Source organism: Pseudophryne corroboree, chromosome 1 (assembly GCF_028390025.1).
Source record: "Pseudophryne corroboree isolate aPseCor3 chromosome 1, aPseCor3.hap2, whole genome shotgun sequence".
In the NCBI taxonomy this organism is placed as follows: Eukaryota; Metazoa; Chordata; class Amphibia; order Anura; family Myobatrachidae; genus Pseudophryne; species Pseudophryne corroboree.
Window position 1 is genome coordinate 624557314 of NC_086444.1, and position 26044 is coordinate 624583357.

Consider the following 26044-nt stretch of genomic DNA (forward strand, 5'->3'; position numbering starts at 1 on the left):
TTGTTACAAAAATCGGGTTATTATTGTTGTGAGCCATCTTTTCAGAGGCTTCTTCGTTGTTATCATACTGTTAACTGGGTTCAAATCACAAGTTGTACGGTGTGATTGGTGTGGCTGGTATGAGTCTTACCCGGGATTCAAGATCCTTCCTTATTGTGTACGCTCGTCCGGGCACAGTACCTAACTGAGGCTTGGAGGAGGGTCATAGGGGGAGGAGCCAGTACACACCATGTGATCCTAAAAGCTTACTTTTTGTGCCCTGTCTCCTGTGGAGCCGCTATTCCCCATGGTCCTGACGGAGTCCCCAGCATCCACTACGGACTATGAGAAATAGAATTATCGGTAAGTAAATTCTTATTTTTGTTTACTTCTCATCAGGTTACTCATATGTTTACATCACAATAAGGATTTTGCATAAACATATAAACATAATATTATGTTCATAAGGACATTCTTCATATTTGTACAGTACGAAAGATATGCAGCACAGCCAGGCCACAACCCACACTGCCAAGAGATGCAGATGCTGGCGATGCAGGTAAGAATGTAGTCTATACACATAATCTGAAAACACATAGAAAAGCAGAATGTTAATGTTTATCTTATCACATAGGTCCTTCTTCATCAAACCCCCCTCCACTAAGGCGCACATCACAGGGCTCGGATAGTCTCCATAGGATGCCTACCAAGAGACGCCGTCTTGAGGCTGAATCTCCAGCAGCATCCTCACCACCACAACGGCGCATCTCCACAGTGTCGTCCCTGCCACCACAAGCAATTTTGGCCAGTCCGCAAAGCGAGGATCCACAATCCCCTCAGCTGTCTGGTGAGTAAACATTAAAAAAAATTGGAAATAATGTAAAAAACAGTGGGGTAGATGTATTAACCTGGAGAAGGCATAAGTAAGTGATAAACCATTGATATGTGCAAGGTGATAAAGGCAGCAGCCAAACAGATCCTAACTGTTAATTTACATATTGGAGCTGTTTGGCTTGTGCCTTTATCACCTTGCTCATATCACTGGTTTATCACTTCCTTATGCCTTCTCCAGGTTAATTCTTCTTCCCCACTGTTTGTGCACAGCCCAAAAAAAGTGCTAAAAATAAACCGTCATCCTTGTAATAATCACCAACACCAAGTACATGGGGGTTATTTTTTTTTTGTTGGTTTAATTTTCAGATGTGATGTTGGCCATAGCAAACAATTTTTTTTTATTTTTTTTATTTGGTAGAAACAGCTACATAAATGTTAAGTCTAATACAATTGTTTAGCATGGCCAACATCACCAGTTCTAAACATACGCCACCTTAAGACATTTGCTACCATTTTATTATTTAAAAATTTTTCACACTATATTTGTAAAGGTTTTGCCAAGACCACTGACTGCCTTGAACAATGTATGAGTGAATTGCTCAACACATTTATTGTATTGTGTGTGTTTTACAAAAGGAAGCTTCATATACAATATGTAAAAGTTTTAATTTGAAATTGTTAGAGTTCTTCGTGTTCGCACATTAATTATGGCTCAGAGTCCAACAATTCCCTCTAATATTTTTAAACTGAGTAGGGAACGTTAGAAACCACAGATTTCTACAAAAAGGTGAGCTACATAGTTAAGTTTAGGCCTCAATCTATTTATCAATTCCAACATGAATATTAACAAGTAATGCATGTTGACGTAAAGCTATAAAAAGATCAATGCTAAATATTGACTAAATAGTGGCTGTCTTCAACCCCATACAGAACCACCCATCATGGCCGAGGATGACCAGCAGGAAAGTGACCAGCAGGATACGCACACACTACACCTGCAAGCGATAGATCCTACCCAGCCAACCATGCCGCAGGACATAACCCAACCACCCCAAACATCCCACAGCCCCCAATTGAGCACAACACCACCCCAGCAACAAATGGCCCCAGAGTTTTGGAGCAGTTGGGCCACACAACAGGCGCAACACTATGCCTGCCTGAACTCCCACACCCAATACCTTGCCAGTCTGCCCCATCATCTGCCTAGACTCAGTCGGAACTCAGGCAGACTGATAGTTCAGGTTGGCAGAATTGCCAATTCAATGGAGCAGATGAGGGCAGACAACAGCCAAATGCAAGCCAATTTGGTCAGAATCCTGGATGAACAACAGCGGCAGCAACAAGCCCTCATTCAAATTATTCAACACAACCAACTGATAAACGACAACATCTCCCGAATTATCGCCAACAACACTGCCGCTAATACACAACTCACTGCAAGCCTAAACAACCTGAGCCAAAGCCTTAATGTGTTGGCATCACACCAACTAAGCTCAAGTTCGGGAACAACCACCCCAAGCCAGACCCCAGTTACCTCCCCAGTTAGACGCTCCAGCAGAACCCGGACCAATGAACCAGGCCAATCCTCTGCACCCAGCACACACAAAAAAAAAAAATGTTGAAGGCTGCAGCAAATAGTATTTTAAAAATAATGTTTTGGGAATTGTTTCATAAAAAATGCCTGTGTTCAAGGTAATACATTTTTCACACGCAATATGTGTATTGTTTAATTTGCTAATGAGTTACAGTGTAAGTTATACATTTTATTGGCTAACTGTAAACAACATGAGAAATAACAAACAATAACGCAACACAAACAGAATTAAGACCTATAAAACATTTTAGAATAATAGTTAGCCAAGGTTATTTATGACTAAATAATACTTACCGTTAAAATAACGCATAATCACTTCTTGCCTTACCTGCCTCCCTACATCTGTACTCACACTGTCGCCAGATGTTTCTAACTCAACCACTTGCTGACTGTTTTCTTCATCAACATGTGGCAGATGTTGTCGCAAACGTTTCCGGTATGAATGGTCGACCATGTTATGGTCGACAGTCATTAGGTCGACCACTATTGGTCGACATTGATGTGGTCGACATGGACACATGGTCGACACATGAAAATGGTCGACACATGAAAGGTCGCCACATGAAAAGGTCGACATGAGTTTTTTTAACTTTTTTTGGTGTTGTTTTTTGCGTAAAGTGACTGGGAACCCCAATTAGTGCACGCGTCCCCTCGCATGGCTCGCTTCGCTCGCCATGCTTCGGGCATGGTGCCTTCGCTCCGCTACCGCTTCGCTCGGCACAGATTACCGTTCCAATCATAGTCCACGTGGATCGTAAAGTATGGAAAAGTTCCCCAAAAGAAAAAAAAGTTAAAGAACTCATGTCGACCTTTTCATGTGTCGACCTTTCATGTGTCGACCATTTTCATGTGTGGACCATGTGTTCATGTCGACCATGTCAATGTCGACCAATAGTGGTCGACCTAATGACTGTCGACCATAACATGGTCGACCATGTGAACGGATACCGTCGCAAACACATGTTATGAAGAAAACAGCAGCAGAACTCAATCCTAGTCACCTTTGAGGGACTATACAACAAAAGCCCTGCAGACTTATCCAGACACCGAAACCTAGATTTCAGCACCCCAAAACATCTTTCTATCACATTCCGCGTGGACTTATGTGCATTATTATAATTGTGTTCAGCAGGAGAATCAGGTTGGGACAATGGAGTAAGGAAACAAGAGTAGCAGCCATAACCACCATCACCTGAAGGACAGATATAGGCAACATTAGGACATGTGGTTTATGGGGGGAAAAAAATACAAAATGAGGAGGTTGAAGTTACCACACATACACACAACACACTTGGAACATACCCAGCAGCCAGCCATCAGGCATTTGTCCAGCCTCAAACTTATCAAAGAGGGATGACTGACTGAGGATGAAGGAGTCATGGCAGCCGCCAGGGTAACCCGCAACAACACTCATAATTGTTAAATTTGCATCACAAACCACGTGGACATTAGTGGATTGGCCCATATGTCTATTGGTATAAATATATTGCCTGCCCCTAGGTGGTCTCAGCTCAACGTGTGTGCAATCTATGGCAGCCAGCACATTGGGCATGCCAGCAAGCTCATAGAAAGCTACCCTGACTGCATGCCACTGCGACTTCTGGGTAGGGAAACAGATAGAGGCATCTATGTGGGGATCCAATACATCCAAAACCTGTGTGGACATTACAAAATATAAGGTGAGTGTCATGACCTGTACAAAATACAATTCTGCGTTATATTACATAACAGAAGCACCACTTAGACATAGACGTGTATGTATGTTTTAACTCACCTGAATTAAATATTTAGAAAAGGTGGGCTGGGAGATACCAATTACATCGCCACTCACAGCCTGGAAGCTACCAGTAGCCATAAAGTGCAACACAGCCAGTAGTTTGTGCAGGCCTGAGACAGAGCGAGAGCGTGCTGTCTCAGGGTCTAGGTCCAGTTTGACAAGGTCATACAGACGGAAAATGTTGTTTCTATTTAGCCGGAACATCTGTATAACCTGGTCATCGGCCAATGCGTTCAAGTTTAAATGCCCCCTAAGAAAACGAGGCCTGCGCAGCCTCCGCGGCACCTGTACAACCTGCTGACAATGTTCAGTTTCCTGGCCCTGGTTTATTGTAGCCTCTTGGAGCAGTCTCAGGTATCCCCCAGCAAACAAGAAATCTGTACTACACACGGCAGCAGCCATTTCAGAGTGAGAGATTTGAAACATGTGCTTGGGTCCCTTTTAAAGGTCAAAAAATTAAGGTGTGAGTAAAGTCTAATTGGAAACACATGTAAACACGCTTCTCAAAAGCAAGTCTACTTTTTTTTAGGCTTTTTTTACGATTTGTATTTTTTAACGGCCGCAATTCCATTTTCACGGTAGAGATTTCAAATACGAATGCTTAGTAAATGACCGAGTTCTATACCTAAACAGCCGCGTTTGACCGATGGTGTATTCATTCGTATTTTTACTACACAGCCATAATAAAAATACGAATGCCCTCATCACTGCCGAGATTTGTGCTTAGTAAATTCCAGAGATGACACTTTGAAGAAAAAACACCAAATCGGTCAAAATCGGGACCTTAGTAAATATACCCCGTAGTCTTCTTTCATTATGTCAGGAGATGTGGAACAACTAGAGCAAGGGTGGCCAACCAGTCAGAGATAAAGAACCAAAAATTCTTGTTAGGTATGTCAAAGAGCCGACATCAAGCCGAAGGCACATGTGCAAAAATGGGGTGTGGCCTTGTGCCAGATAGGCCACGCCCCCTAGTATAAAATACATGAAAAAGGACAGATCCAACATAAGATAAATTTTAAAACCAGATCAAACATAAAATACATTGAAAAAGCCACTTCACATAAAATAATTGAAAAAGCCAAATCCACATATAAAATATATTGAAAAAGCCAGATTCACATAATACGCTTCAGCTCCCTTGTGTCACTCTAGCCAGCACCCTCCTGTGTCACTCCAGCGAGCTCCCCCATGTGTCTCTGGGGCAGATGTATTAAGCCTGGAGAAGTGATAAAGCAGTGATAAGTGCAAGGTGATAACGCACCAACCAGCCAGTCAGCTCCTGTCAATTGACATTGGCTGATGCGTTATCACCTTGCACTTATCACTGCTTTATCACTTCTACAGGCTTAATACATCTGTCCCAATGTGTCACTCCAGCCAGCTCCCTCATATGTCACTCCAGCCAGGTCCCCCATATGTCACTCCAGCCTGCACCCTCCTGTGTCACTCCAGACATCCCCCAACTCGTGCCATTGCAGCAGCCCTTATGTGTCCCCTGTTTGCCAATGGGTGTCTCCAGGGCCGGTGCAAGGCTTCTTAGCACCCTAGGCAAAACTTCAGCCTACTGCCCCCCCCCCCCCCCTTCCCCCTGCCGAGGCTGTGTAGTGCTGTCATCCTGGCATGCTGTGTGTGTGTGTCTGGTACCTGCAGTCACTACTGGTGTCCTGCATGGGAGACAATGGCATACGTACAGTCCAGAGCCCCCTGTTTATATTAATCGGTTTAGAGTCGGCAGTGCCCCCACCAGACCAGGCTCCAGCCACAGGGGAAGATGCAGTCGGTGTGACCAGTACTGTCACAATCACACTAACCTGAGTCCATATGGTGCTGCTCAAGGACTCTCTGCTGTTAGTGGGTCTCCTGTTGGTTGCCATGCTTCCACAAAGAATTGCATGGATGGATAAGCTGGTGAAGCTGTGCCACAGGATCTGGGCACATTAAGGGGGAGAGGGACACAAGACCTTGGGGCATTAGTGGGGAGAGGGAGGAGGGACACAGAACCTGGGGACATGAAGGAGGAGGGGGTGTCACGGGACATGGGGACATGAGGGTAGTGGGGAGTGGGAGGAGGGACACAGGACCTGGGGACATGAGGTGGTGTTGCACAGGACCTGGGGACATGAGGGGGAGAAGAGGGTTACACAAGACATGAGAGGGAGAGGGGAGGAGAGACACAAGACCTGGGGGGGATGACAAAGGACCTGGGCATATGAGGGGGGGAGAGGGTGGCATGGGAAATGGGGGTGTGGGCACAAGACCTGGGGGAATGAGGGGGAGGAGGGACACAGGACCTGGGGACATGAGGGGGCTAACACAGGACTTAGGGGATTGACACAGGACCATGGCACATGAGGGTAACGTGGGGAAATGAGGGAGGTGGAGAGGGGGAGTTGGAAAACAGGACCTGGGGACATGAGGGGGAAGGGGGTGACACGGGACATGGGTGGGAGGAGGGACAGAGGACCTGGGGACATGAGTGGTGGTGACAAGGTACCTGGGCACATGAGGGGGTGACATGAGACATAAGTGGGGCAGGGGAAGGAGAAACAAAGGACCTGGGGAAATGAGGAGGGGGTGTGACACAGGACCTGGGCACATGAGTGAAAAAGGGGGCGACACAAGGTATGAGGGGAGGAGGTACACAGGACCTGGGGACATGAGCAGGGTAATACAGAACCTGGTGGGTTGACACAGGACTTTGGCACATGAGTGGGAAGGTGGTGACATGGGGACATGAGGGGGTAGAAAGGGAGAAGGGGGACACAGGACCTGGGCACATGAGTGTCACGATCCGGGTATCTGGACGCCATTTCTTACCCATCAGATGCCTCCTAAGGCTGGCTCAGCACTCCAGGACCGGATCCCATCTGTTATCCTGATGTGTACATTCCTGTATCCTCTCCTGTCACTCTGGGACGCTGTCACAGTAAACGCCATATTACACCTGGCATGGCGTCTCCCGCGGCCTCCGCCGCCGTCCCTGAACTTCTGCATGCAGAGTGTCTGAGTGGCGATTACGTCAGCCGCGGCCTCCGCTGTGTCCGCGTGGTTGGATGTGCATCTGTCAGCCTGGCGCCTCCTGTCTCCGGTGGCCGGCGCCGCCATTACTGTTTTCATTACCACATGGATTACAAACCAAACTTCCCTCCAAGTGTCTGCATGGGCGCAGCCATCTTGGATTCTGTCAGCTGATCATTTCCACCAATCTGTTCTCCGTATTGATAATCTGCATAATTGCCTAGCCAATCCCTTCCTTGCTGCAGGTATAAATACACTGTGCCTGAGCAAGGAAGGCGTCAGTGCTTTGGTTGTCAAACCTAGTTCCTGTTTGTCTCTCTCCTGTGATTGTCTTCCAGGTTCCAGCTCCTGTCTCAAGACTTCCACCATAGAGACCCGCACCAGCATTCCACCTGCGGTGTAGCCTGACTCTCCAATCCATTGTGGATTCATCTGTTTCCAGCTACAACATTACCTGCTTCCAGCTCAGCTTCCAGCAGAGTACAGCTTCTCTTAAAGGGCCGGTGTCCTTTCTACACTTTACCACTCTCCACCGGTATTATTATTTCTCCGCTCTCAAGTTCTACATTTCAGTTCATATTTCATCGCTCCCAAGTTCATTTATTATTTAACTGGTTCCAGCCAGTATCCACTCCGTGCTAACAACAGTCTGGTTCCAGCCAGTATCCACAGCAGCCGTTTTATCTTCAGCAACCCAGCTTTTCCTGGAACACCAGCTGGCACAATCCTGGGTTATCTCCATTGCTACAGTCGGGCCTGGTAAGGACTTTCCATCTAGAAGATTATAAGAACTATCTCACACTACCAGTGCCCTGTGGCTCCTGCCATCCTGTAGTACCCAGGAACTGTATTTATTCTTTGCTGACTTTTACGTTTTCTTTTACTGCTGCTGTGTTGCGGAGTTGTCATAATAAACATCATTGACTTTTATCCAAGTTGTCGTGGTCACGCCTTCGGGCAGTTATTATTCATGTTACTTACATGTCCAGGGGTCTGATACAACCTCCCAGGTACCGGTACATCTCAGCCCCTACAACTGAGGCTGCCTCCCGTCAGCTCAGGCCCTCAGTTGTGACAGTAAGCACTGACCTAATGAATCCAGCCGGAGACCAGGATCAAGCGGCCAGGCCGATGCAAGAACTGGCAGCCCGACTAGAACATCAGGAGGCTGCACAGGGCCACATCATCCGCTGTCTCCAGGATCTCTCTACTCGGCTGGATGGGATTCAGACAACTCTCCGTGGATCAGGCGCGTCTGGTGCGTCAACCACAGTGACTCCAGCTATAACCCCACCCACCTTACCCATTTCTGCTCCACGTCTTCATCTTCCAACGCCAGCAAAATTTGACGGATCTCCAAGATTCTGCAGGGGATTTCTCAACCAGTGTGAGATTCAGTTTGAGCTACAACCTGGCAATTTTCCCAGTGACCGTACAAAAATTGCCTACATTATTTCTCTTCTCAGTGGCTCAGCCCTTGATTGGGCATCACCGTTATGGGAGAGGTCCGACACCCTGCTATCTTCCTACACTGCCTTCGTGTCAACATTCAGGCGCATCTTCGACGAGCCAGGCCGGGTAACCTCAGCTTCATCCGAGATTCTCCGTTTACGCCAGGGGTCACGTACTGTAGGACAATATCTGATACAGTTCCAGATCCTGGCATCCGAACTGGCATGGAACGACGAGGCCCTGTATGCTGCATTCTGGCATGGCTTATCTGAGCGTATTAAAGATGAGTTAGCTACCAGAGACTTACCTTCTAAGTTAGATGAGCTAATCTCACTCTGCACGAAAGTTGATTTACGTTTCAGAGAGAGAGCAACTGAGCGTGGAAGATCATCTGCTCCAAAATCTTCTGCTCCTCCTCCTCGTCAACTGTCACCATCTAAAGATGAGCCCATGCAACTTGGCCGTTCCCGTTTAACTCCTGCTCAGCGCCGAAGACGTCTCTCCGAGTCTCTCTGTCTCTATTGTGCAGCTCCGTCTCACACCATTAATGCCTGTCCCAAACGTCCGGGAAACTCCAAATCCTAGCTCGCCAAGGAGAGGGCCGGCTAGGAGTAATGATCTCCTCTCCATCTCCTCAAGATTGTAATCTCCCAGTCTCGCTTCAAGTTGCTCAACGTTATCGGAACGTCATTGCCCTCCTTGATTCCGGAGCAGCTGGGAACTTTATTACCGAAGCCTATGTTAAACGGTGGTCCCTACCCACCGAGAGACTTCCTTCGTCCATTTCTTTAACTGCCGTGGATGGCAGCAAAATTTTTGATGCAGTTATTTCTTTAAGGACTCTACCAGTTCGTCTGAGAGTGGGAGTTCTTCATTCCGAACTTATTTCTTTTTTAGTGATTCCAAGAGCCACACATCCTGTGGTCCTGGGCCTTCCATGGCTCCGTCTTCACAATCCTACAATTGATTGGACGACTACGCAAATCCTGGCATGGGGTTCCTCCTGTGCTGAGACATGTTTGTTTAAAGTATTGCCTGTCTGTTCTTCCTCCCCCAGGTCGTCTGATGTTCCACCTCCTCCATATCAAGATTTCACGGATGTGTTCAGTAAAGCTTCTGCTGATATCCTTCCTCCTCATAGAGAATGGGACTGCCCGATTGATCTCGTTCCAGGGAAGGTTCCACCTCGAGGCCGAACTTATCCGTTGTCTCTGCCTGAGACGCATTCTATGGAGGAATATATTAAAGAGAACCTAGCAAAGGGGTTCATTCGACCTTCTTCTTCTCCAGCCGGCGCAGGCTTCTTTTTTGTAAAAAAGAAAGATGGTGGTCTGCGGCCGTGCATCGACTACAGAGGTTTGAACGACATTACCATCAAGAACCGTTATCCTTTACCCCTGATTACTGAGCTCTTTGACAGAGTTAGCGGAGCTACCATCTTTACAAAGCTGGACTTGAGAGGTGCATACAATCTCATCCGGATCCGTGAGGGTGACGAGTGGAAGACCGCCTTTAACACCCGTGACGGACATTATGAGTACCTCGTCATGCCCTTCGGATTGAGCAATGCTCCAGCTGTCTTCCAGCATTTTGTCAATGAGATCTTCAGAGACATTCTATACCGTCATGTCGTGGTCTATCTAGACGATATCCTCATTTTTGCCAACGATTTAGAGGAACATCGTTTTTGGGTTAAAGAGGTTCTGTCCCGTCTCCGTGTCAATCATCTCTATTGCAAATTAGAAAAATGCGTCTTTGAAGTCAAGTCCATTCCGTTTCTAGGGTACATTGTGTCCGGTTCCGGACTAGAGATGGATCCTGAGAAACTACAAGCAATCCAAAATTGGCCGGTACCCTTAACCCTCAAAGGGGTCCAGAGGTTCTTAGGGTTCGCCAACTATTACCGAAAGTTTATACGAGACTTTTCCACCATTGTGGCGCCTATTACTGCTTTCACTAAGAAGGGTGCTAACCCGTCCAAGTGGTCTGAAGAAGCCATGCAAGCATTTCATCTTTTAAAACAAAGGTTCATCTCTGCGCCTGTTCTGAAACAGCCTGACATCGACTCTCCTTTCATCTTAGAGGTGGATGCCTCCTCCGTTGGAGTAGGAGCGGTGTTATCTCAGAGGGCTAAAGATGGCCATTTACACCCTTGCAGTTTCTTCTCCCGGAAGTTCTCCCCAGCTGAGCGCAACTATGCCATTGGCGACCAGGAGTTGCTAGCCATCAAGCTCGCTCTAGAAGAGTGGAGGTATCTGTTGGAGGGAGCTTCTCATTCAATCACCATACTTACAGACCACAAGAACCTTTTATATCTGAAAGGCGCACAATGTCTCAACCCTCGTCAGGCCAGATGGGCACTTTTCTTTTCCAGGTTCGACTTTAAACTCCAGTTCTGTCCGGGCTCTCAGAATCGCAAGGCCGATGCCCTTTCCCGCTCATGGGAGCAAGAAAATGAGTCAGAGTCTTCAGACAAGCATCCTATTATAAATCCGTTGGCATTCTCCACGGTAGGGATGGACTCTACGCCCCCATCAGGGAAAAGTTTTGTGAAACCGATGCTAAGGAAGAAGCTCATGCATTGGGCCCATGCTTCCCGTTTTGCCGGACATACAGGTATCCAAAAAACCCTGGAGTTTATCTCTAGGTCCTATTGGTGGCCAACTCTGAAAAAGGACGTCTTGGAGTTTATTGCATCTTGCCCAAAGTGTGCTCAACATAAGGTATCCCGCCAGTCGCCTGCGGGGCAACTGGTTCCACTATCTGTTCCCCGTCGACCTTGGACCCATTTGTCGATGGATTTTATTACAGATTTACCCATGTGCAACAAGTTCAATACCATCTGGGTGGTAGTTGACCGGTTCACCAAGATGGCACACTTCATTCCTCTCACCGGTCTTCCGTCAGCTTCCAAGTTGGCTCAAGTATTCATACAAGAGATCTTCCGACTCCACGGTCTTCCTGAAGAAATTATCTCAGATCGAGGAGTTCAATTCACAGCCAAATTCTGGCGAAGTTTATGTCAAGTCCTCCAAGTCAAGCTAAAGTTTTCCACGGCTTACCATCCTCAGACCAATGGTCAAACCGAGAGGGTGAATCAGGACTTGGAGGCCTTCCTCCGCATCTATGTGTCCTCCTCTCAAGATGACTGGGTTCAATTACTTCCCTGGGCCGAGTTCTGTCATAACAACCAGTATCATTCTTCATCCGCTTCAACACCATTCTTCACTAACTTTGGATTCCACCCTAAAGTCCCTGAGTTCCAACCGCTTCCAGCAACTTCTGTTCCCGCAGTGGATATCACCTTGCATCAGTTTGCCAATATCTGGAAGAGCGTACGATCAGCTCTGCTCAAGGCATCGTTCAGGTACAAGAAGTTTGCGGATAAGAAGCGTCGAGCAGTTCCTGCTCTCAAGGTGGGTGATCGGGTATGGTTATCCACGAAGAATTTGAGGTTAAGAGTTCCCAGTATGAAGTTTGCACCTCGCTATATCGGTCCTTTCAAGATTGAACAAGTCATCAATCCTGTTGCTTACAGACTCCAGTTGCCTCCCTTCTTAAAAATACCCAGGACATTCCATGTTTCCCTGTTGAAACCGCTGATCTTGAATCGGTTTCATTCCTCACTTCCTCCAACTCCGAAAGTCCAAACTCAACGAGGCGTTGAGTATGAAGTGGCCAAGATCCTGGACTCACGTCACCGTTACGGTCAACTACAATATCTTATTGACTGGAAGGGTTATGGTCCTGAGGAACGTTCATGGACCAATGCTTCTGATGTCCATGCTCCTGCCTTGGTCCGGAGATTCCATTCCAAGTTTCCTCAAAAGCCAAAGAAGTGTCCTGGGGCCACTCCTAAAGGGGGGGGTGCTGTCACGATCCGGGTATCTGGACGCCATTTCTTACCCATCAGATGCCTCCTAAGGCTGGCTCAGCGCTCCAGGACCGGATCCCATCTGTTATCCTGATGTGTACATTCCTGTATCCTCTCCTGTCACTCTGGGACGCTGTCACAGTAAACGCCATATTACACCTGGCATGGCGTCTCCCGCGGCCTCCGCCGCCGTCCCTGAACTTCTGCATGCAGAGTGTCTGAGTGGCGATTACGTCAGCCGCGGCCTCCGCTGTGTCCGCGTGGTTGGATGTGCATCTGTCAGCCTGGCGCCTCCTGTCTCCGGTGGCCGGCGCCGCCATTACTGTTTTCATTACCACATGGATTACAAACCAAACTTCCCTCCAAGTGTCTGCATGGGCGCAGCCATCTTGGATTCTGTCAGCTGATCATTTCCACCAATCTGTTCTCAGTATTGATAATCTGCATAATTGCCTAGCCAATCCCTTCCTTGCTGCAGGTATAAATACACTGTGCCTGAGCAAGGAAGGCGTCAGTGCTTTGGTTGTCAAACCTAGTTCCTGTTTGTCTCTCTCCTGTGATTGTCTTCCAGGTTCCAGCTCCTGTCTCAAGACTTCCACCATAGAGACCCGCACCAGCATTCCACCTGCGGTGTAGCCTGACTCTCCAATCCATTGTGGATTCATCTGTTTCCAGCTACAACATTACCTGCTTCCAGCTCAGCTTCCAGCAGAGTACAGCTTCTCTTAAAGGGCCGGTGTCCTTTCTACACTTTACCACTCTCCACCGGTATTATTATTTCTCCGCTCTCAAGTTCTACATTTCAGTTCATATTTCATCGCTCCCAAGTTCATTTATTATTTAACTGGTTCCAGCCAGTATCCACTCCGTGCTAACAACAGTCTGGTTCCAGCCAGTATCCACAGCAGCCGTTTTATCTTCAGCAACCCAGCTTTTCCTGGAACACCAGCTGGCACAATCCTGGGTTATCTCCATTGCTACAGTCGGGCCTGGTAAGGACTTTCCATCTAGAAGATTATAAGAACTATCTCACACTACCAGTGCCCTGTGGCTCCTGCCATCCTGTAGTACCCAGGAACTGTATTTATTCTTTGCTGACTTTTATGTTTTCTTTTACTGCTGCTGTGTTGCGGAGTTGTCATAATAAACATCATTGACTTTTATCCAAGTTGTCGTGGTCACGCCTTCGGGCAGTTATTATTCATGTTACTTACATGTCCAGGGGTCTGATACAACCTCCCAGGTTCCGGTACATCTCAGCCCCTACAACTGAGGCTGCCTCCCGTCAGCTCAGGCCCTCAGTTGTGACAATGAGGGGGGGAAGGGGGTGACACTAGACATAAGGGGGAGAGGGGAGAAGGGACACAAGCTGGGGACATGAGGAGGTAACACATGACCTGGGCACATGAGGGGGGAGGGGGTGTCACAGAACATGGGGACATGAGGGGGTGCAGAGGGTGAAGAGGGACACATGAACTGGGCACATGAGGGGGAAGAGAGTGTCACAGAACATGGGGACATGAGGGGGTGGAGAGGGTGAGGAGGGACACATGAACTGGGCACATGAGGAGGGAAGGGGTGTCATGGGACATGAGTGGGTGGAGAGGGGGGACACGAGACCTGGGCACATGAGGGGAAAGGGGTGTGACAATGCTAAATTCCTTTGTCGTATAAACAACCCTTTATGAAGCTAAGAACACTGTACGCTGTTTACTTAAGAAGTACCGTAATGGTACGCTAGTTGCGTAACGATCGCTCAGCCGTAGGCGAGACGCTCAAGCGTCACGTTCGCTCACGGCCCAGGGATCACTGGACACGTTATTGGCTATGACTAGAGTAATGATTCGCTATGGCGTAGCTTACGCTCGAGACCACGAGGAGGTCACCAGCGGCGCAGACGCTCACAATGCTATACCTTTATGTCTAAACCTCATACCAAAGAAATACACAGAATACCTTAATGTGAGTACAGGGTGTAAGTGCAACCTTGTGTAACCTGACTAACTACAAAGCTGCTTGAGCGTCACCGACGCTCAAGTGAACACTTAACACTATAGAAAATACACAGATACTGGTTTAGGTTCCAAAGCCTATTAACTGTATTATATCTAATATACTTGTAAAAAGGGGATAACAGTACAAATGATACACTACAATATAACAAAGACTTCCTAACCACAGAACTAAACAATAAATACAAAAAGACAATACTACACTGACCTAAATGCAATACAATACAATACTATCTAATACAATACAATACTAGCCTAGTCTAGGGGAGATATGAGAGAACAGAACAGAGAGAGAGAGAGAGAGAGAGAGAGAGAGAGAGAGATGAGAGAAATTGGCTCACAGAAAGACAATGATTACGGAGAGAAACTTACGCACAAAGGGTATGATCGCCTGCGCCTCGATATCCAGCTCCCGGCTATCAGCAGATAACCGTTGATGAGAGAGTGAGAGCTGGATGTGGTCGGCCTGCCTATTTATGCCCCACACACAATGCAATCTCATGGTCCTACAATCCCATTGTCCATTGGCCGAAGGAATTCGGCCCTGCATCATAACAAAAGGTCATAGGGTGATTCATACAGGTGGGCTGTGACGATTTCCAACAGCTCAGGTGGGTGGGAAACTGGGTTTCCCGCCGCATACCTGAGTATGTGTAAATAATAGAAATGGACATAAACTTCTTATGTCCATAACTATTCGCACGAGCGATTAATACGCTCCAAACCAACACCGGAATATTACTAATTAAATACTCTTCCGATGGGTACCAAACACTGCTGTATGATTCCTGTCAGACCCTTCGTACAATACAAAGAGGGATTCCTTTAACCAGGGACCTTCTATTTTAACCAAACTTTCAGAATCTATCAAGGGGACCATGATCTACAAACTACATTAATTGTGCAAATATGTAACGAATGAGTCGCACGCTACGACTACATAAACTCTACCGTAAATACGCATACCGCGCCTGCGAGTGCACGCTATTGCGGGTATGCGCCTTCACGGGAGAGCGTACGCATGCGCAGCGCGGACCAGTGTGCGGTGCAAATATGGCAACGTGCATAGAGACATTTTTCTGACTTTGACAGTCCACCCTTTGGCAGTCAATAATAACTGCCACCTTCTAAAATATTTAAGGAGAAAAATGTAAGTCAGGGGTTAATTGATTTCCATGGTTGGGTAGGGGAGAAGAGTGGAGTAGGTGTGAAGAGGGTATGACCTAGTGAGAAAGTAGAAGCATGTGTGTATGAGTCCATGTTTGGAGGGTCATGTATCATCGTGCCGTACGTGTGGTAAATCTAGCTTCGAGGTATTGCGAAGTATACATTTGAATTCCTTCTTATCCTGTGGTACAGGTCTGTGGATGGGCTGTCAAACTCTACCGAGCTCATTTCGGCTGTGGTTGTAACAAAATGGGGATGCACATTTTAGTTGATGATACATGAATGGGGGAGGTATGTGGTTGCTGATATCTGTGCCTGTATTCCCTATCGTCTATGTGTGTCGTTACCTGAGGGTTGTAGAGATGAAGATAAAGAACACTTACGAAAAATGCAATGATATTCTATGTCAGGGAAATGTACATCTGTTGTTGAAGTTGTGTTCGGTATCTGTTGAGAGTCGTCTTCTTTGCGCTGTTTTGCTCCTTAGGCATGAGCAACAAGCTTTGTCAGTGCCATCAGATTTACAAAAATGTTGGGCTAGCGTGAGTTTAAAAATACTAGGGAAACTGGGGATCCATGGCAAAGTTCATCAAGTGTCCATATTTAAAGTTGTCAAATCTTCTTCTTTGGTGCTTGTCTGTTGTCTGTATAGCGTCTCGTCAACTTCCTCGTCCAAGGGGGTCTTTGTATCTTGGAGAAAAGCAGAAAAACAGGTGAAAGAAACGGACCGTATAATCGCATTTTCATCACATTCTGGTTTCTATCATTGGGTCATAAATCAAATCCAGGTTAATTACGGTTTCCTCGCTCCTCAAGCTCATCACTCTTGTACTTTGTTTGCACCTCATTAAAGCCTGCCCGCATCTAAATATCAAACCAATCGATATAACGACACCCAAGATACATAGTAGAAACTTTCCAACATCCATTATGACTCCTTGAGCCCAGTCTCCTAAACCGGAGAACCAATTTCGCGGGTTCAACCATGACACCCAACCAGTCAGCTCATTACCTACAGCAGCAAGGGTGAGATTGTGTTTTCGACGAAATTCCCACTTCAATTGGAGAATATCGTCCATCTTTTGGTCTATGACCTCTACCGGGTCCTCGGTGCTATTTGTGATATACGTGCAACACTTTATGCCGTACTGTGTTGCCAATGTAACACAATATCCGCCTGTTACTGCTGTAAGATAATTAAGAACCATCCTATGCTGAACTAGTTCTGTTTTGTAAGCTTGAAGTTCTCTTCCAGTGTATCTAAACGTGTCATCATACATTTCAGTGATATTATCTAACAAATTGGCGAGTGCGGAAATGTATCTATAATTCATCACACCTCGAGCGGTGCGAGTGAAATCTAACGCTACCAGAACCTGAATCCCGGTGGATTCATGGATAAGATCAGAGGCCGGATGCTCTAACCTTTCTGACAGTTGTCTTTTAACTCGGTGCTCGTAATGAGTGTGAGTATAAGGAGCTTGGGCACCACGGTGTATGTCCTTCATTTTGTCATGTGTTACAGTCATCACTTCAGGCAATACTTTTCCAATATAACACAATCCTTCAGAGTTTGGGGCAAGCCACTTGTACGCCTTTCTCCCGCATATGAAATATGCATCATCGGGGAGAACATAAGGGACGGAGAAGGACATGATCATGTTACAAACCTTCCAGGTGAAATCTCCTGACCCTAATTCTTCCATCTGCTTAATGCACGTATCGGTTTGTACGATATGTGCACAGTATCCTGGTGATACCTCTCCAACTCTAGTAATCCTATTTCCTAAGGTATATCGATACCGGAAAGATTTTCCTCTACTGGCTATGTGGCGTACGAGCTCTGTATCTGTAGGCATTCTATCTGCTCTGTGTGAAAAGGTCATGGTAAGGTTGCTCCATGACACTTCCCAATTTCCCGGTTTTCTGGGATTGGAGATGTTAAAACATATGAGGGACCTATCCACATGGTATTGGTGGAGCTTCAAACTAGGAGGGCTGGAGATGTTAAACCTCCGATCCACCGGTCTCCCACCACTTAGCTCAAGTACCTCCCCTAACGTTAAAGGAAATGGTACTAGCCCTGATTTGCTGTGACCCTGAGGTACTTGAGAGCATACCCAACAATCTGTTTGGTTTAACACGTTACCCACTAAGGAGTGATAGTCACTCAATGGATGCCGGTCCATATGGATATTAAAACTAGATTGGCATTTCTTTATGCATCCATCTTCAACCAGATTATCACAGAGCCTACAGATACAATTTTCTTCAGCTAACAATCCATCACAATTTCTTCTATCGGATCGTTTTCTGATACTCGCCTTTGCTTGTTGGTTTGGTTGATCTTGGAAAACTACGCCTCCATCATCATAATCGGAACCCATTCCAGAACCTCTTTCGACCTCTATGGTACTCTCGCCGGAACAGACTGCTCTGGTCAACATCATGGTTAACATCAAAATCCGGATCACAGTCTCTTGGGGCAAGTCCATCTTTGAGGAGGAAATAGAGAAGAATGAGAAGGGGGAAAAGAAATTTTAAGGGAGAGGGGCTGGGAAGTGGAGAAAAACAATAAAAGGGAGAAGGGAGTCGACAACTGCTTTCGGTCTTCAAGGCTCAGGTGCCGCCTCAGTCCTCCTGGAACAGACACTCCAGTGATACAACCTCTACCGTCTGTTCCTTATCACGGGACTTCTCTGGATCGGCCACCTTTTTGCAGTGGGATGAATGGACCCAAGTCTCTCTCTCAGCAACCTTCAATGCTGTGGTGCTAGTCAATAAGACCTGGTATGGTCCTTCCCATCTATCAATAAGACAACCTGAGCGTAGAAAATTTCGTATCATTACATAATCCCCAGGTTCAATGTCATGACAATTACTACCTGGTAAATCAGGAATCACCAACTTCAGATTATCATTTTGACTCCTCAACTGCTTACTCATGTTAATCAAGTACTTTACAGTTACTTCATTGTTACATTTCAAATCATCCTGAGGGTTAATCATGACATGCGGTTGTCGACCAAACAAGATTTCAAAAGGAGACAGATTAAGAGGGGACCTGGGAGTGGTTCTGATGCTATACAAAACAATGGGTAAAGCTTCTGGCCACGTCAATCCTGTCTCTGCCATTACTTTACTCAATTTATTTTTAATAGTGCTGTTCACTCTTTCGACCTTCGCACTCGCCTGTGGACGGTACGGAGTGTGCAGCTTACTATCAATTCCCATCAACTTACACATTCCTTGAAAGACATCACCTGTAAAATGGGTACCCCTATCACTTTCAATGATTCTAGGGATACCATATCTACATACAAATTCCTGCACAATTTTCTTAGCTGTAAACATAGCGGTATTTGTAGCTGCTGGAAAAGCTTCGACCCAATTCGAGAAAACATCTATACAAACAAGTACATATTTCAAATTTCGACATGGGGGTAATTGAATGAAGTCAATTTGTATTACCTGGAAAGGGCCGCCGGCAGGTGGGATATGGGATGGTTCTGTAGGTATTGCTTTTCCAACATTCTTTCTCAGACAGGTAAGGCATGACATTGCTCTTTTACTCGCATGAGAGGAGAATCCTGGGGCGCACCAGTATGCTCTTACCAATTTGCACATCCCCTCCTTGCCTAGATGAGTCAGCCCGTGAGCTGCTTCAGCCAGACATGGAAGGTATGCCCTGGGGGCCACCGGTTTACCATGTCCATCCGTCCAGAGCCCTGAGGACTCCTGGCCATATCCCTTTGCCTTCCAGACTGCTCTTTCCTGTGTGGAACACAAATTCTGCATCTCACACAACTTCTGTGTGTTGATGGTATTAAATACCATCAGTTGTGTGGTGTCTGTCTGTATGGGGGTAGCAGCTGCAAGCTTTGCGGCTTCGTCTGCTCGGCTGTTACCAAGGGATACTGGGTCTTGGCTATATGTATGTGCTTTACATTTGATAACAGCCACTCTGTCGGGTTCCTGTATCGCTGTTAGAAGCCTTTTTATATGAGCTGCATGCGCTATCGGTGTACCAGCCGCCGTCATGAAATTTCTGAGCCGCCATAGCGCTCCGAAATCATGGACTACCCCGAACGCGTATCTGGAATCGGTGTAGATATTGGCTGACTTACCCTTAGCCAATTCACATGCTCTGGTTAGGGCGACCAGTTCAGCAACCTGGGCTGAGTGAGGTGGGCCTAGCGGTTCCGCTTCTATGGTGTCTTGGTCATCTACGACTGCGTATCCAGTACACAAGTCTCCCGAGTCTGACTGTCTGTGACAACTACCGTCCGTGTAGAACGTGAGTTCTGCATCTTCCAGTGGATTGTCACTGATGTCAGGCCTTGCGGTAAAATTTTGGGTCAAATATTCCATACAATCATGTGTATCTTCCTTTGCATTAAATCCTCCTTCCCCATCACTCTCACCTTCCACCCTTTGTGTCTGACCAGGCACACCTGGGAGAAATGTTGCAGGGTTTAATGCACTGCATCTCCTTATGGTGATGTTTACTGGGGCCATTAATGCCAATTCCCATCTCGTAAACCTTGCTGATGAGACGTGTCTGGTTTGGGCAGAATTCAATAAGGCAGATACCGCATGCGGTGTATGGATTGTGAGGTTGTGGCCTAGCACAACATCTTCGCTTTTCGTCACTAGCAATGCTATCGCCGCAACGCTACGCAAGCATGTGGGGAGGGATCGTGCTACCGTGTCTAGCTGGGCGCTGTAGTATGCAATTGGCCTGCTGGCGTCACCGTGTTTTTGTGTTAGTACACCTGCTGCGCACCCAGCACTTTCTGTTCCGTATAGTTCAAAGGGTTTCCCATAGTCTGGCATACCTAGTGCTGGTGCCTGCGTTAGACACTGTTTGAGTCTCTCAAATGCTGTTTCGGATTCGTCTGTATGCGAAATCCGATCAGGTTTGTTTGAAGAGACCATTTCCTGCAAAGGTAGCGCCAATATGGAAAACCCTGGGATCCAATTACGGCAATACCCACACATTCCTAAAAACGTCCTGATCTGTTGCTGGGTTTGTGGCAGTGTCATGTCTCTAATGGCTTGGATTCTATCAGCGGTCAGGTGTCTCAGTCCTTGTGTTAGACAGTGTCCCAAATATTTTACCTTAGCTTGGCATAATTGCAACTTGTCTTTGGAAACCTTGTGACCTGTGTCTGAAAGATGAAACAGGAGCTGTTTCGTATCCTTCAGAGATGCTTCCAGTGAATCTGAACACAGTAATAAATCGTCCACATACTGTATCAATACTGATCCACTGTCTGGTTGGAAAGACTGTAAACAATCATGCAAAGCCTGAGAAAATATACTTGGACTATCTATGAAACCTTGGGGTAACCGAGTCCACGTGTATTGGACTCCTCTGTATGTGAATGCAAACAAATATTGGCTGTCAGGGTGCAGAGGTACCGAAAAGAATGCGGAGCAGAGGTCAATAACAGTGAAAAATTTGGCAGTGGGAGGAATTTGCATTAGGATGACAGCTGGATTAGGCACTACGGGGAACTGACTCTCAACTATTTTGTTAATCCCCCTTAGATCCTGCACTAGCCTGTAACCCCTCCCCCCACTCTTTTTAACAGGGAAGATGGGACTATTTGCTGTGCTGGACGTTCTTACTAGAATGCTCTGTTGTAGCAAGCGCTCTATTACTGGGAAAACTCCTAACTCCACCTCTGGCTTCAGAGGATACTGTGGGATTTTTGGAGCTATCCTACCATCTTTTACTTGTACAACTACTGGAGCTACGTTTGCCATTAATCCAGTGTCCTGTCCATCTTTTGTCCAAAGTGACTCTGGTATCTGAGATGTCATCTCTTCTACTTGGGATGGATTCCTATTTGTCATAATGGAATGTGACATTAATTTTGATGGGGAGTCTAACATGTCTCGTACTTCCTGAGCGTGATTCTCAGGGATGTCCAAGAATACACCTTCAGGAGTACAATAAATGACGCAACCCATTTTACATAGTAAGTCTCTTCCCAGGAGATTAGTTGGTGCCGATGCAGCCAGCAAAAAGGAATGCTTGGTATGCAAAGGCCCTATTGTAATCTCGGCTGGTTTGCTAACAGGGTAGTGCTGGACTACTCCTGTTACTCCCATGGCTGGAATTGTCCTACCAGTGGTTCTCATGCCCACTGTCGAATTTATCACTGATTTGGCCGCCCCTGTGTCTACAAGAAAGTTTAAAGTTTTACCAGCTACATTGATTGCAATTTCTGGTTCGCTTCCAAGACTAGCAATCAACTTAACTGGGTGCAGATTACAGGTATGGCCACACCCCTATTGGGTATGCTGACCTCCCTGAATCCCGCTGGCAGCAACTACTTGTGAGGGAGTTAGCTGGGAACTACCAGAGGCATGCCAATCTCTGTTCGGGGGATATCTTTTTGTTTCCCCTGTATGTGGCTCAAAACTCCGCCTCTGTGGACCCTGCTCCCAATGTCGTGTGTTGTGTTGTTGTCTAGGGGGTTGAAAAGATCTTTGTACATTCTTTGTTCTACATTCTCGTGCAAAGTGTCCCGGTCTGTTACAAGAAAAACATGTTATTACACTTGCCTTACCCACAGGATTCGGTGGTACATACGCAGGCTGCCTTGTGGTCAGCGCCTGTATACTTACGGACATCAACTTATCACTTTGCGATTCCCTGTGCCTAGTGATGTTTCTGTCGTGATCAATAGCAGCCTCTCTCAATGTGGACACTGACAGACCTCGCCAACATGGCTGCGTGGTCTGTACCCTAGCTTTTAATGTTTCTTTCAAACCATCCATCAGTACAGATACTGCTACTTCTCGATGGTTTGGGTTGGTCTTAATGTCTTCTATACCAGTGTACTTTGCCATTTCTAATAGTGCCCGGTGAAAATATTCTGTTGCCGTTTCGGACTCCTTTTGCTTAATGGAAAATATTTTATTCCATTTAACAACGGCTGGGAAATACTCCTTTAGCTGTAAATTTATCCTTTTTACATTATCCTTGTTGTACACGTCTGTAAGCGGTACATCTTTATCCAATGCACAGTCAGCTAAAAATTGAGTTGCGTCAACATTGGAAGGTAAACAAGCTCTTAGCAGTATCTGCCAATCCTTGTTGTTGGGTTCTACAGTGTTACCTAGATCCCTGATGTATTTTTGGCTAGCAACTAAGTCCTTTCTGGGGTCAGGAAATTCGGACACTATTGTTCTTAATTCCATTCTGGAAAATGGAGTGTACATGGCAATGTTCCTTATGGGAGTGGCTCCAGACACATCTGTTTTTCCATTGGGAACTGCTATTACCCTTACAGGAGCAATTCTAACAGCCTCTTCCTGTGTAGATTCTACAGCTTGTTGTGGTACAATTGTTTCAGTGTAGTGCATGGTGCCGTACTTACCCGTTGACACGACCTCACCTATCCCTCCGCTAGGGGCTTTCACTAATCTCGTGGGTGTCGCTGTGCCTACTGTGGTCTCTGCTATGGTGGCTGCAAGAGAGAGAGCTGAAATTGTTGCTGAATCGTCTTCTTGATCACACTCCTGAGGAAGGTTCAAAACAGGGTACATCTTGCACGGGTTAATACTTGCATGAGTTATTTGGTTAACATCATTAACATTTACAGGGTTACTAAGAGTTTGTGTTTTACAACCCAGTGCGTTTCTCTCCGCAATCAACTTCTCTCCTGCAATGTATGGTGGAGGAGGAGCTGTGGCTATCAGCTTCCTGACTGCCCCAGATCCTGCCGCCAGAGCCAAACCTCTCTGTATCTCACCTTCCTGGTGCCATAACTGTAAATAATCATGATGCTGAATTCGTCTCTTTGCTGATTTTACGAGACATATCCTCCTCCTTAAATTTTGTAACACGTCTGGACTGAAGCTACCTATTCTTGGGAATTTGTCCCTGTCTTGTACAGTCATTCTCTCCCATTCATCACATAAAGATTCTGTGTGACTTCCGTATTTTTCACACATCACATATCGTGCCGACCCAACTGGTCGGTTCACAGAATCAACCTGAACCAAGGTTGATCGCCCCCTACCTGAGCAACTGGCCCCCATAGTCTGCAGGTGTTGCTTAGTCCTCCTTGGATTTCTGTATCAAGGTTTTCGGCAAGCCTTTACAGACAACCAAATTACTCCACAGTAGGCCGGCGGTGGCGGTTTACCGAGTACCCCACTCACTCGCCCACCTCGACCAATACGACCTGATCACACCGACGTGGTGCTGGCGTACTCGATACAGGGCCCCTATGGAACCTTCAGTTTACTGGAACACATGAGGGTTACCCGCAGGACACTTACTCTTTCCAGTAAAGGTGGGGTTGTTAGATAGTTCCTGAGTGACCAGCGAACTTCCCTTCCAAAAATAAAAAATTACACAAATCACGTCAGAATGTACAAATAGCGTTAGTGACCACTTTACTCTAATGGTATTAGGTCAGATTACTAACTACTGCACACAATTACGTGCGGTCCAATCGTTCAGTACACAAGCACTACTTGTTATGTACTGAAAGATCAATTGAATCGATGTTTCCGGCCGCGATTCCTTCAGCAAGAGCTTGTATGGCCTATATGGGTTCTGCACCAACACCCCAGGCGTTGTGCCACTGGACTTTTATAGCGGACCTTTTACCTTACGACCTCCTGGTCTTGTTACCTTATGATCTCCTGGTCTTGTTACCTTATGACCTCCTGGTCTTGTTACCTTATGGTCCGCTATACTCTAATGCTCAAATATTATTTAACCAGGGATGCCTCCCTAGCCACCGTATATGTCACTTACACGTATGTCCCTTGACGAGTACCCGGCTTTCCTTTTGGTTCCACCTTAAAGTTGTATAAACTTATGTATACAAAACCACACTCACTCAACACATGTACACTTTGTTTCTATATCTATTTCTGCGCAGAAATTGTCTTCAGTCCAACAGTGTTACCAATTAGGAGTAGGATCTGTTAAACTAGATTTCAGATTTTTCCAAAAATAGATTTGCGTTATTTACCGCTTCGCGTTATCTACCGCTGTGCGTTACTTATCGCCTTTGCGCTAATTATCGCTTTGCGCTAATTCACCTTTTCCGTGACTTGAGCTACGTGAGCGTAACCGGACGCTACGTTGCGTAATGTACGCTGCGTGCGTCTGCCTTTTGGATTGCGTACGCTAGTCTTTGTTAGCGACACGTGTACGCAATGCAAAGATCCACCGTAACACAATATATACTTTTATCAATGTAAATGATCCCTGATCATCTACCGCAATCCACACTGACTGCCTTGTCTCCTAGACAAATCGTGTGTTGTTCTATACTTTAACTATTACCTTTATTATGAAATAACAGCAAATCTCTTTTTAGCACTTTCTATCAACTATAAAAATTGGCAAACAGGAATAGTGATATACGAAATTGAAAAAGAAATGCAGATAACTGTATGCGTGCGTGTATACGCAAGACAGAAGAGAAATAAAACAGTTTTTTTTTTAAAAGACACAAGCGTTTTGTTCTTACTTCCGGTTCCCGGATTCCTTCAGCACTCTTTATCTAAGCGAAGCAGACGCTTATCCCGTCAGCACTGGGAGACAACCTCCCACCCTTTGCTGGGGGATAATGTCTGCTGATCTACCTAGTGCAGATATGAGAAGGATAGGACGAGTCCCCAATTGACAATGCTAAATTCCTTTGTCGTATAAACAACCCTTTATGAAGCTAAGAACACTGTACGCTGTTTACTTAAGAAGTACCGTAATGGTACGCTAGTTGCGTAACGATCGCTCAGCCGTAGGCGAGACGCTCAAGCGTCACGTTCGCTCACGGCCCAGGGATCACTGGACACGTTATTGGCTATGACTAGAGTAATGATTCGCTATGGCGTAGCTTACGCTCGAGACCACGAGGAGGTCACCAGCGGCGCAGACGCTCACAATGCTATACCTTTATGTCTAAACCTCATACCAAAGAAATACACAGAATACCTTAATGTGAGTACAGGGTGTAAGTGCAACCTTGTGTAACCTGACTAACTACAAAGCTGCTTGAGCGTCACCGACGCTCAAGTGAACACTTAACACTATAGAAAATACACAGATACTGGTTTAGGTTCCAAAGCCTATTAACTGTATTATATCTAATATACTTGTAAAAAGGGGATAACAGTACAAATGATACACTACAATATAACAAAGACTTCCTAACCACAGAACTAAACAATAAATACAAAAAGACAATACTACACTGACCTAAATGCAATACAATACAATACTATCTAATACAATACAATACTAGCCTAGTCTAGGGGAGATATGAGAGAACAGAACAGAGAGAGAGAGAGAGAGA